General features: G+C 51.8%; 1 protein-coding gene across 8 annotated transcripts in view; it reads left to right on the top strand.

Moving 5' to 3' along the window:
• The window catches only part of LOC132396889 (galactose-3-O-sulfotransferase 2-like), a 127,187-nt gene that overhangs the window by 41,133 nt on the left and 73,610 nt on the right, over window positions 1–12,444 (top strand). For 3 of the 8 annotated variants that reach the window (XM_059974932.1, XM_059974938.1, XM_059974937.1), the window contains exon 2: window positions 8,537–8,617. The exons of 2 other annotated variants lie outside the window; for them this stretch is intronic. The gene's annotated coding sequence lies outside the window, so the exon portion shown is untranslated. Of the gene's footprint in view, window positions 1–8,333; window positions 8,437–8,536; window positions 8,618–12,444 lie in introns of all 8 variants that reach the window. 3 more of the 8 variants (XM_059974933.1, XM_059974935.1, XM_059974934.1) reach the window with 2 other exon arrangements.

The following is a 12,444-nucleotide window of genomic DNA, read 5'->3' as shown; positions in this document are numbered from 1 at the left end:
CAGGAACATTGAGACTTCACATGGTTCAATTTAACATCAGAGAATGTATACAGTTTACAACCTGAATTTCTTGCTCTTCGCAGAGACATCCATGGAACAAGAAACCCCAAAGAATTAATGACAGTAATGTCAGAACCCTGAAGTCCCCAAAGTAGCAGCAGGACCATTGATCCTCCCCCCTCCCCACTTGCACTGGCAGAAGCACAACCCCCCCAAGCAGTAGCAAAGCCTCTAAAGATATTTTGATCTAGAGTCCATCAAAAAACTACAGTCCATTACCCAGCTCTTCGACATCTCAGACAGGCACCTCCAACCATGTAGCACTCCCTCAGAACCTACCATGTAGAACTCCCTCAGAACCTACCATGTAGAACTCCCTCAGAACCTACCATGTAGAACTCCCTCAGAACCTACCATGTAGCACTCCCTCAGAACCTACCATGTAGCACTCCCTCAGAACCTACCATGTAGCACTCCCTCAGAACCTACCATGTAGCACTCCCTCAGAACCTACCATGTAGAACTCCCTCAGAACCTACCATGTAGAACTCCCTCAGAACCTACCATGTAGCACTCCCTCAGAACCTACCATGTAGAACTCCCTCAGAACCTACCATGTAGAACTCCCTCAGAACCTACCATGTAGCACTCCCTCAGAACCTACCATGTAGCACTCCCTCAGAACCTACCATGTAGAACTCCCTCAGAACCTACCATGTAGAACTCCCTCAGAACCTACCATGTAGAACTCCCTCAGAACCTACCATGTAGAACTCCCTCAGAACCTACCATGTAGCACTCCCTCAGAACCTACCATGTAGAACTCCCTCAGAACCTACCATGTAGAACTCCCTCAGAACCTACCATGTAGCACTCCCTCAGAACCTACCATGTAGCACTCCCTCAGAACCTACCATGTAGAACTCCCTCAGAACCTACCATGTAGAACTCCCTCAGAACCTACCATGTAGAACTCCCTCAGAACCTACCATGTAGAACTCCCTCAGAACCTACCATGTAGCACTCCCTCAGAACCTACCATGTAGCACTCCCTCAGAACCTACCATGTAGCACTCCCTCAGAACCTACCATGTAGAACTCCCTCAGAACCTACCATGTAGAACTCCCTCAGAACCTACCATGTAGCACTCCCTCAGAACCTACCATGTAGCACTCCCTCAAAACCTACCATGTAGAACTCCCTCAGAACCTACCATGTAGCACTCCCTCAGAACCTACCATGTAGAACTCCCTCAGAACCTACCATGTAGAACTCCCTCAGAACCTACCATGTAGAACTCCCTCAGAACCTACCATGTAGAACTCCCTCAGAACCTACCATGTAGAACTCCCTCAGAACCTACCATGTAGCACTCCCTCAGAACCTACCATGTAGCACTCCCTCAGAACCTACCATGTAGAACTCCCTCAGAACCTACCATGTAGAACTCCCTCAGAACCTACCATGTAGCACTCCCTCAGAACCTACCATGTAGCACTCCCTCAAAACCTACCATGTAGAACTCCCTCAGAACCTACCATGTAGCACTCCCTCAGAACCTACCATGTAGAACTCCCTCAGAACCTACCATGTAGAACTCCCTCAGAACCTACCATGTAGAACTCCCTCAGAACCTACCATGTAGCACTCCCTCAGAACCTACCATGTAGAACTCCCTCAGAACCTACCATGTAGAACTCCCTCAGAACCTACCATGTAGCACTCCCTCAGAACCTACCATGTAGCACTCCCTCAAAACCTACGCAGGTGGCATATAAGGGGAGTATAAGGGGACATTAAGGTGCAAAAAAAGGAATATTCTTCTGCAGATGTAAGTGTGTGTGTGTCTGAATCTCTGTCCCCATGTGTCTGCTTGTCTGTGTGTGTGTTTGTATACACATCTGTCTGAGTGTCTGCGTCAGTTTGTCTGGGCCTGCATATTTCTGCATATGCGTACTGGTGCATGTCTCCACAGAAACACGTGTATGCTCACAGAAAAATACAGTGTGGACACGTGTGCACTTACACACGTGTATGTACACTCCCACAGACAGACAAGCTCCCTCTCGGTCTGTTGTTCTCTCACTCACGTACACACTCGCAGCACCAGTGGCTGCTGGAAATTGTATCAGAGAGAGAAGGTGCATCTGTGGGCAGAGAATTGGATGGTGAAGTTCAGAGAATCTTTACCAGAACTGGGAAGGGTCTGAACTGAGGCAAGGACAAGGCTACAGGGGCAAGTTGGGTGGGCAGAGACCCATGATGGGCAGAGGAAGGGATGGAGGAGGCAATGAAAGTTTCAGGGAAATGAGGTGTACCTGAGGGAGGGGTACAACGGTGGACAGCAAGCAAAATACTGCAGATGCCGAAAATCTGGAATTCAGAAAGTGCTGGGAATGCAGCCAGCTAGGGAGAAAATACGTTTCCAGGTTTGGGATTACATTTTACATGGGACAGGCCATTCAGCCCGCAGTACTGTGCTGCACTAGATCACCTCGTTCCTGCTGCCTGCGCAGGGGTCATATCCCTCTACTTCCTGACCTTCGAAGTGCCTATTTAAACAACTCCAGCACCCCGCTGGCACATTGCAGCCACAGCTCTCTATGTTTTGTGAATGAAACGCCAAATACCAAGTGCCAAAGAGAGGGAAGAGCCCGAGACATGAGATTCTGGCCTGGGAGTAGCTGGATCCAACACTCCGGCCACAGGTTTGAACTGTGCCAGGCTGAGAGATCAGCTGCACTGCCTCCTCCATGCTGGTCGTAGGAGTTGTCTCAGGAACTGCAGGAAGTGGGTTTGACAGCTTTCTTCTAGCGGTGCTGGCATCCTGATGAGCTTCCTAGGACAGCGCGGATCAGAATGTGAGAATGTGGTGTCACCTTTCCTTTGTCTTTTGGAAGCCACCTCACTCTGCTTTGTCCTTTGCCATTTCTTCCCAAACTGTTGTAATGAGTTCAAGGAGTGGAGATTTGTAGCCAGGTTGAGCAGGAATCTGTTACAGTAATTGATAGATCCTAAAAAAGGACCATGACTGTGACATGTCCTCTGGCCTTGGGGCATCCGCCACTGCTGTGAGTTTTCCCAGCGCAATGTGATCTTTGCGTGTCAGTGGAGTGACCACAGTAACTGATGCTTGGTGTAAAGAATTTGCAATGTTGCGTCGTGCTCTGAGCCCATGATCTTCTAATCTTTTAAACTCTGATTTGAGGTTTTGGAGATGTCCCTTGTCATCCTTACTGTAGCAATGATGTCAAGCAGGTGACGCTGAGTCAGCCTTGCTGCACCTGGTCCATAGCTCTCTGCCAGAATGCAGGTGCAGATGCTGCTTCAGAAACAGCCTCTTTAGCAATAAAACCCTTGTGAGGGTGTATAATGAGAAGCAGTTCGGACTTTTCTTCCATCTCCATCTGTAAGCAGCTCTTAGCGAAATCCACCTTGCTGAAGTGTTTCCCTCCTGAAATGTTTGTGAAGGTGCCATCAATCCTGGGCAGAGGGTAATCCTGGGCCATCAATCCTGGGCAGAGGGTAATCCTGGGCCATCAATCCTGGGCAGAGAGTAATCCTGGGCTATCAATTCTGGGCAGAGGGTACTGATCTACATTCAGTATCACCACAGATCCTGACAGGCCCATTCTTCACTGGCATTGTCCACGGGCTCTGCTCAATCCCTTCAGCCTCCATGCAATCCCGCTCAGCGGCTACTTTATCATGGTTGGTATAAGGAACAGTCGGACTTTGCAAAACTTGGGTGTGGCATTTTCATTTAATAAGATTGAGTTTTCCAATACCAGCCTTGAACACCACTGTGGCATCATCCGGTACCTTTATAAGTCGCTTTCAGTTGATTCTGTTGCAGGGCATGTGGCATGCAAATGGTGGATAAACCAGGAGGGCCAGCATTGTGGGAACATGACTGGCTGAGACAACTACAACTGAATTATCCACATTCGAGCCCAATGTGGATTTCGCAGGCCACTTCTGCTCTTTTTAAAAAATGATTATTATCATTCGGTACTCACTGTTCATGAACCCGTGAATTCTTCTTTCTGCCTTCTTTTTAACAATCGTTTCTCTCACTCTCCCTTCCGAAGAGACAGATGCTGCGCTGTTTTGTTTTAAAAACTCGAACGTCTCGCTGTACTTCCACGGGTCGGGAGTCGTCCAGGATTCGTCTCATCGCCACTGTTATGTTTTATAACTTCAAAACTTTAAAAGAATTCAAAGGAAATAAGGAGCCGGCAATGCAAATCTTACTTCGTTTGCTTTTAAGCGTGGCTTGTGTGTATCACGAGCTAGGGTCATGGTGTGTGCAATTCACTACTTTTAATATAACCAGTAATGAATTATTTAAACAACCAAGAATGCTTAATCAAACAATCCATTGACTCAAATACTACTGAACTATTAAACACACAACAGGGACGCGGTCCGGGAATTCTGCAGCGCTCTTAGGGATGCTGTTCCTCCCGGAAGGACACCTGTCCTTCGCCCCTGCCACCTTTTCTGCTTTTGGGAGTGTGCTGGAGCACGGCCATCGAGCCCCGAACAACAGGAGTTTCCCCTGATCAGGACTGGGCATTTCCATTCACCCGCACTCGGTGTGTGGTGCAGCCCTGCTGCCCGCACTGCCCCCCGGTTCCCCTTTGTTCACCCAGCGCCTGGCGCACCCTGTCCGGGTGCAGCAGGTACAATGAAAGGCCCCAACACTCGCAGCCCGTTTCCTTCCTGGGCACAGAACTTTGGTGACGTTGCCAGGGCCATTCCTATCCCTGGCAGATACTGAATGGGCCTCAGTTTTATCATTTCCAGGCGGCAATACGAACAATGAAAAGCCTTGGCCCCCTCAGGAGAAGCAGACAGAAGCCAGGCTCTGTCGCCATGGTGAATGAGTGTTCCCACGTTTGTACTCCAAGTCTCATTACAGCTTCAACAATTTCAAATAATTTGATCTTTAATGCATGATTAGTGGCCGATGTCCAGTGGTCAGAATAGAGTTGGTCCGCTGAGGTACGGAGACCTGAGTTCGGGGGTGGGGGGGCGTGTGTGGAGCTTCACGTTCTCTCTGTGACTGCAAAGTAATTTTATTATCAAAGCACCTATATGTCACTATATACAACCCTGAGATTCACTTAGTTCAGCTGTATAGCTGAATGATAATTAAACTTGATTTGATTTGGTTTTCTTGTGGGCATCCTCAAAAAAACCTGTAACAGGATCAATGTAAGACTGCACCCAGCGCAGACAACCAGAGTGGAAAGACAACAAACTGTGTAAGTACAAAAAGAAAGGAAGAAAAAAGAAATAATAATAAAAAATAAGCAATAATATTGAGAACATGAGATGAGTCCTTGAAAATAAGTCCATAGGTTGCAGGAGCACTTCAGTGATGGGGCAAGTGAAGCTGAGTGTCGTTATCCCCTTTGGTTCAAGAGCCTGCTTGTTGAGGGGTAATAACCGTTCCTGAATCTGGTGGTGCGAGTCCTGAGACTCCTGTACCTTCTTCCTGATGGCAGCAGCAAGAAGAGACCCTGCCCTGTGTGGTGGGGATCCCTGATGATATTGCCCAGGGGTTGTGCTGTGGGGGTCCCTGCTTTCCTGCAACAGCAGTCCGTGTAGATGTTCTCAGTGGTGGGGAGGGCTTAACCTGAGATGGAGTGGTTTTTCCCAGAATGGTTTGGCTTCCTTCCACATCGTAATGGCATGTGGGGTCAGTGGATTAATCGGCCGCTGTAAATTGCACCCCTCCCCGCCCACCAGTGAGGGTGAGACTGAAATGGGATTGATGGTCAGTGGTCACTATTGATGGCCAGCACAGACTCAATGGGCCGAAGAATAATCTGTGATTGTTCAGAGTTGATGGACCAGCTCAGGCATTCGTTAGACTCGCGAACATGCAGGAATTGGTGGGATATGGATCCCCTGCAGGCAGAAGAGAATGTTTTGTGTTCAGTACAGGCATTGTGAGCTGGAGGGCCTGATCGGGTGCTGTTCCATTCGATGTTCTATTTCTCTAGCAGAATCGCCTTGTATAGCATATGTGCCCACTCCAGGGCTTTTTATCATTAACATTCGACCTCTGAGCATCTACCCAGGATCAGGGAGTGCTGTTCCAAGGTCTCTGAGCATCTACCCAGGATCAGGGAGTGCTGTTCCAAGGTCTCTGAGCATCTACCCAGGATCAGGGAGTGCTGTTCCAAGGTCTCTGAGCATCTACCCAGGATCAGGGAGTGCTGTTCCAAGGTCTCTGAGCATCTACCCAGGATCAGGGAGTGCTGTTCCAGGGTCTCTGAGCATCTACCCAGGATCAGGGAGTGCTGTTCCAAGGTCTCTGAGCATCTACCCAGGATCAGGGGGTGCTGTTCCAAGGTCTCTGAGCATCTACCCAGGATCAGGGGGTGCTGTTCCAAGGTCTCTGAGCATCTACCCAGGATCAGGGAGTGCTGTTCCAAGGTCTCTGAGCATCTACCCAGGATCAGGGAGTGCTGTTCCAAGGTCTCTGAGCATCTACCCAGGATCAGGGAGTGCTGTTCCAAGGTCTCTGAGCATCTACCCAGGATCAGGGGGTGCTGTTCCAGGGTCTCTGAGCATCTACCCAGGATCAGGGAGTGCTGTTCCAGGGTCTCTGAGCATCTACCCAGGATCAGGGAGTGCTGTTCCAAGGTCTCTGAGCATCTACCCAGGATCAGGGAGTGCTGTTCCAAGGTCTCTGAGCATCTACCCAGGATCAGGGGGTGCTGTTCCAAGGTCTCTGAGCATCTACCCAGGATCAGGGAGTGCTGTTCCAGGGTCTCTGAGCATCTACCCAGGATCAGGGAGTGCTGTTCCAAGGTCTCTGAGCATCTACCCAGGATCAGGGAGTGCTGTTCCAGGGTCTCTGAGCATCTACCCAGGATCAGGGGGTGCTGTTCCAAGGTCTCTGAGCATCTACCCAGGATCAGGGGGTGCTGTTCCAGGGTCTCTGAGCATCTACCCAGGATCAGGGAGTGCTGTTCCAGGGTCTCTGAGCATCTACCCAGGATCAGGGAGTGCTGTTCCAAGGTCTCTGAGCATCTACCCAGGATCAGGGAGTGCTGTTCCAAGGTCTCTGAGCATCTACCCAGGATCAGGGAGTGCTGTTCCAGGGTCTCTGAGCATCTACCCAGGATCAGGGAGTGCTGTTCCAAGGTCTCTGAGCATCTACCCAGGATCAGGGGGTGCTGTTCCAAGGTCTCTGAGCATCTACCCAGGATCAGGGGGTGCTGTTCCAAGGTCTCTGAGCATCTACCCAGGATCAGGGGGTGCTGTTCCAAGGTCTCTGAGCATCTACCCAGGATCAGGGGGTGCTGTTCCAAGGTCTCTGAGCATCTACCCAGGATCAGGGGGTGCTGTTCCAAGGTCTCTGAGCATCTACCCAGGATCAGGGAGTGCTGTTCCAGGGTCTCTGAGCATCTACCCAGGATCAGGGGGTGCTGTTCCAAGGTCTCTGAGCATCTACCCAGGATCAGGGAGTGCTGTTCCAAGGTCTCTGAGCATCTACCCAGGATCAGGGAGTGCTGTTCCAAGGTCTCTGAGCATCTACCCAGGATCAGGGAGTGCTGTTCCAAGGTCTCTGAGCATCTACCCAGGATCAGGGAGTGCTGTTCCAAGGTCTCTGAGCATCTACCCAGGATCAGGGAGTGCTGTTCCAAGGTCTCTGAGCATCTACCCAGGATCAGGGAGTGCTGTTCCAAGGTCTCTGAGCATCTACCCAGGATCAGGGAGTGCTGTTCCAAGGTCTCTGAGCATCTACCCAGGATCAGGGAGTGCTGTTCCAAGGTCTCTGAGCATCTACCCAGGATCAGGGAGTGCTGTTCCAAGGTCTCTGAGCATCTACCCAGGATCAGGGAGTGATGTTCCAGGAAAAACTACAAACTGTGCTGGGGAAGCTGGTGGGCCAGGCAGCATCTGTGGAGGAAGAGATTCCTCTGCCCTCTTGTGGCCATCCTGCAGATTGCATGTTGCTCTCGGCGCGAGTGTCTCTGACTTTAGTGTCTCCATTTAAAAAAAACAAACACATGTTTACAGCTGGCTCAGAGTTTAAAGTCAAGCAAAGAGTGATTTCCCCCAGCCTTGGTTTAATCAATTATAATAAATAAAAAACTGCAAAGATTGTTGTTTATTTCCTCTGTAACGGCACCCACAACACCAGTGTTAACTTTGGTGAGATTTTAGCTCCCGTTGTGAGGGGCCCTATTAACTGAAATGATACAGTGAAGGACTGCTTTCAGGGCAATGGTTCTGGACGAGCGACAGATGCAATCGTGCCTGTCCGTGTAACCGAGTTGACAGTGTGCTTTGTGTATGGTCTTTTCAGGTATTTGGGGCTGACTTGCTTCCACTTTGGTGCTGTGGCTTCTGGAATGGCTAATGTATGACTCTTCAAGCTGTTCCTGAGGGCCAGGTGAATAGATTATGAGGTGGTGTGATCTTGTTAAAGTCAATGTCAGAGTAAAGTTGTTATAAAACTACGTGCAGTATATGTCACCATTTACTACCCTGCGTTTCACTTTCTTGCAGGCATTTACAGGAAAAAGAAGAAATGCAATAGAATTTATGAAAACTAAATAAAAACAAAGACTGACAACCAACATGCAAAAGGCAAGCCGTGCAAGTAAAAATAGTCAGAATCAGAATCTGGTTTAAAATCACTGGCATAGGTTGTGGTTTTCTTTGTTGTAGGCCAGCAGTACGCTGCAATGCACGATAAAAAAAAACTAAGTTACAGTAAGAATTTAAATCTAAAAATATAATAAGTAATATTGAGAACATGAGTTGCAGAGTTCTTGAAAGTGAGTCTGTGGGTTGTGGAATCCATTCGGCAATGAGGTGAGTGAAGTTACCCACACTGGTTCAGGAGCCTGATGGTTTGGGGCCTCACTGGTAGTAGTAGTCAGAAGAGAGCATGGCCTGGATGGTGGGGTCCTTGATGATGGATGCTGCTTTCTTGTGGCAGAGCTCCTTGTAAGTGTGCTTAGTGACAGGGAGGGTTTTGCCTGTGATGACCAGGCTGTATCTGCCTCTTACTGTGACTTTTCCATTCTTGGCCATTAGCGTTTCCATGCCAGGCCATGATGCAACCAATCAGAATAATCTCTGCTCTGCTCCTATAGAAGTTTGTCAAAATTTTAGATGTCATGCTCAATTTGTGCAAACTTCTAAGGAGGTCGGAGGGCTCTCATGCCTACTTGGTAATGGCAGTTTCGTGCTGGACCCAGGACAGGATAGTAACACAGTGGAGTTTTAAGATGCTGACCCTCACCAGCTCTGATCCTCCGATGAGGACTGGCATAGAGTCAATCATCAGCTCTTTGGTCTTGCTGACGGTGAGTGAGAAGTTGTTGTTGTGGCACCACTCAGACAGATTTTCAGTCTCCCTCTGATGTGGCGATTCGTCAGCACCCGTGATTCAGCCAAACACAGTCGTGCCATCAGCAACAGCAACGGAGCTGTGCTCAGCCTCACAGTCATAAGTGTATCATGAGTAGAGCAGGGACTAGGCACACAGCCTTGTGGTGCACGTGTGCTGATGAGGATTGTGGAGGAGATGTTGCCAGTTTGAACTGACTGGGGGCCACAAGTGAGGAAATTGAAGATGCAGTTACTCAAGGACTAATCAAGACCAGGTCTTGGAGCTTATTGATGAGGTTTGAGGTTGATAGTGTTGAAATGAGTTTCGAAGGGATGATAAGATTTGGAATGAATCACTTGTATTTCTGGTCTTGTACTGAATGAGGTCCAACAGCCAGGAAAGCAGTTCTGCAAAGAGCGAAGGGCATGACAAACCACAGGGGACGTCATGGTCATCCACTGGAGCCCCAGTTTGAAACTCTTCTTCGTACAACTGGACCCAGACTTCTGAATTCAAGAGAGTGGAAGTGCCCCCTGAAATGACTTTTCCACGTTAAAAACTCTCGCGAGCAGGTTCTGCTATCATCCGTCGAACATTTGGCAACCACTGCTGAATGAGGATATCATCACGTTCGATGAAAGGCTGGCACTCTTAGCGCTTTTACAACGCCGGTGTTGACAAATCTAGTCTGCTGAGCAAGATCTCGATCACCTGTAATAAACTTTTAATCACTGAAATAGAACGTGCAATAAACTCCTTCTCAAACACACAAGGTGAGGTCGTACTCTGCTCTCAGGCTTACGCAGAAAGTGGGCGGCACTGAAATCGGTTGCAAAGGCGGGAACTGTAATGCAGGTTCTGTCCCTGTGTGTCTTTTTCTGTGATCAGGGGGCCTTAATGAGGGGGGTTGGCAGAAGTTGTTTTGGAGGTGTCCCCTGCAGCCCCCTCCTTCTGTTCTGCTACGGAGAAGAAGGCACTGTGTGGAAAGGAGGGGAATCCCAGGCTCGAAGGGCTGTTGACCTATTGGACCGTTAGGAGAAGTGGTGCCTGGTTTGAATGGTTGTGGCTACGATTCTGTGATTCAGCGGCAGCACACCGGACAAAGGGTCTCGTGGAGAGGGATAATCCCGCTGGAATATCTTGGTATGCTGGCAAGTTCTGAGATGTCTGGGGAAGGCGGGGGAGGTGGGGGCAAAGTGTCGCTGCTCCTGTTTTTGCGCAATACTCTTTGCTGTGGAGCTGCACCAACCAGATCCTCGGCTACCCGGGTCCTCACCTTCAGCTGCCCGGGTCCTCACCTTCAGCTACCCGGGTCCTCACCTTCAGCTGCCCGGGTCCTCACCTTCAGCTACCCGGGTCCTCACCTTCAGCTGCCCGGGTCCTCACCTTCAGCTACCTGGGTCCTCACCTTCAGCTGCCCGGGTCCTCACCTTCAGCTGCCCGGGTCCTCACCTTCGGGTCCTCACCTTCAGCTGCCTGGGTCTTCACCTTCGACTGTCTGGGTCCTCACCTTCAGCTGCCCGGGTCCTCACCTTCGGCTGTCCGGGTCCTCACCTTCAGCTACCTGGGTCCTCACCTTCAGCTGCCCGGGTCCTCACCTTCGGCTGTCCGGGTCCTCACCTTCAGCTGTCTGGGTCCTCACCTTCAGCTGTCCGGGTCCTCACCTTCGGCTGCCTGGGTCCTCACCTTCAGCTACCTGGGTCCTCACCTTCGGGTCCTCACCTTCAGCTGCCCGGGTCCTCACCTTCAGCTGCCCGGGTCCTCACCTTCGGGTCCTCACCTTCGGGTCCTCACCTTCAGCTGTCCGGGTCCTCACCTTCAGCTGCCCGGGTCCTCACCTTCGGCTGTCCGGGTCCTCACCTTCGACTGTCCGGGTCCTCACCTTCGGGTCCTCACCTTCAGCTGTCCGAGTCCTCACCTTCAGCTGTCCGGGTCCTCACCTTCGGCTGTCCGGGTCCTCACCTTCAGCTGTCCGAGTCCTCACCTTCGGGTCCTCACCTTCAGCTGTCCGGGTCCTCACCTTCAGCTGTCCGAGTCCTCACCTTCGGCTGCCCGGGTCCTCACCTTCGGCTGTCCGGGTCCTCACCTTCGGCTGTCTGGGTCCTCACCTTCGGCTGCCCGGGTCCTCACCTTCAGCTGTCCGGGTCCTCACCTTCAGCTGCCCGGGTCCTCACCTTCGGCTGCCCGGGTCCTCACCTTCAGCTGCCCAGGTCCTCACCTTCGGCTGCCCGGGTCCTCACCTTCGGCTGCCCGGGTCCTCACCTTCGGCTGCCCGGGTCCTCACCTTCGGGTCCTCACCTTCGGCTGTCCGGGTCATCACCTTCAGCTACCCGGGTCCTCACCTTCGGCTGTCCGGGTCCTCACCTTCGGCTGCCCGGGTCCTCACCTTCGGCTACCCGGGTCCTCACCTTCGACTGCCTGGGTCCTCACCTTCGGCTGTCCGGGTCCTCACCTTCGGGTCCTCACCTTCGACTGCCTGGGTCCTCACCTTCGGCTGTCCGGGTCCTCACCTTCGGCTGCCCGGGTCCTCACCTTCGGGTCCTCACCTTCGACTGCCCGGGTCCTCACCTTCGGCTGTCCGGGTCCTCACCTTCGGCTACCCGGGTCCTCACCTTCGGGTCCTCACCTTCGACTGCCCGGGTCCTCACCTTCGGCTGCCTGGGTCCTCACCTTCGGCTGTCCGGGTCCTCACCTTCGGGTCCTCACCTTCGGCTGTCCGGGTCCTCACCTTCGGCTGTCCGGGTCCTCACCTTCGGCTGTCCGGGTCCTCACCTTCGGCTGCCCGGGTCCTCACCTTCGGGTCCTCACCTTCGACTGCCCGGGTCCTCACCTTCGGCTGCCCGGGTCCTCGCCTTCGGGTCCTCACCTTCGGCTGTCCGGGTCCTCACCTTCGGGTCCTCACCTTCGGCTGTCCGGGTCATCACCTTCAGCTACCCGGGTCCTCACCTTCGGCTGCCTGGGTCCTCACCTTCAGCTGCCCGGGTCCTCACCTTCGGCTGCCCGGGTCCTCACCTTCGGCTGCCCGGGTCCTCACCTTCGGGTCCTCACCTTCGGCTGTCCGGGTCATCACCTTCAG

Source organism: Hypanus sabinus, chromosome 7, assembly GCF_030144855.1.
Source record: "Hypanus sabinus isolate sHypSab1 chromosome 7, sHypSab1.hap1, whole genome shotgun sequence".
Lineage (NCBI taxonomy): Eukaryota > Metazoa > Chordata > Chondrichthyes > Myliobatiformes > Dasyatidae > Hypanus > Hypanus sabinus.
This window is presented reverse-complemented; position numbering and strand designations above follow the sequence as displayed.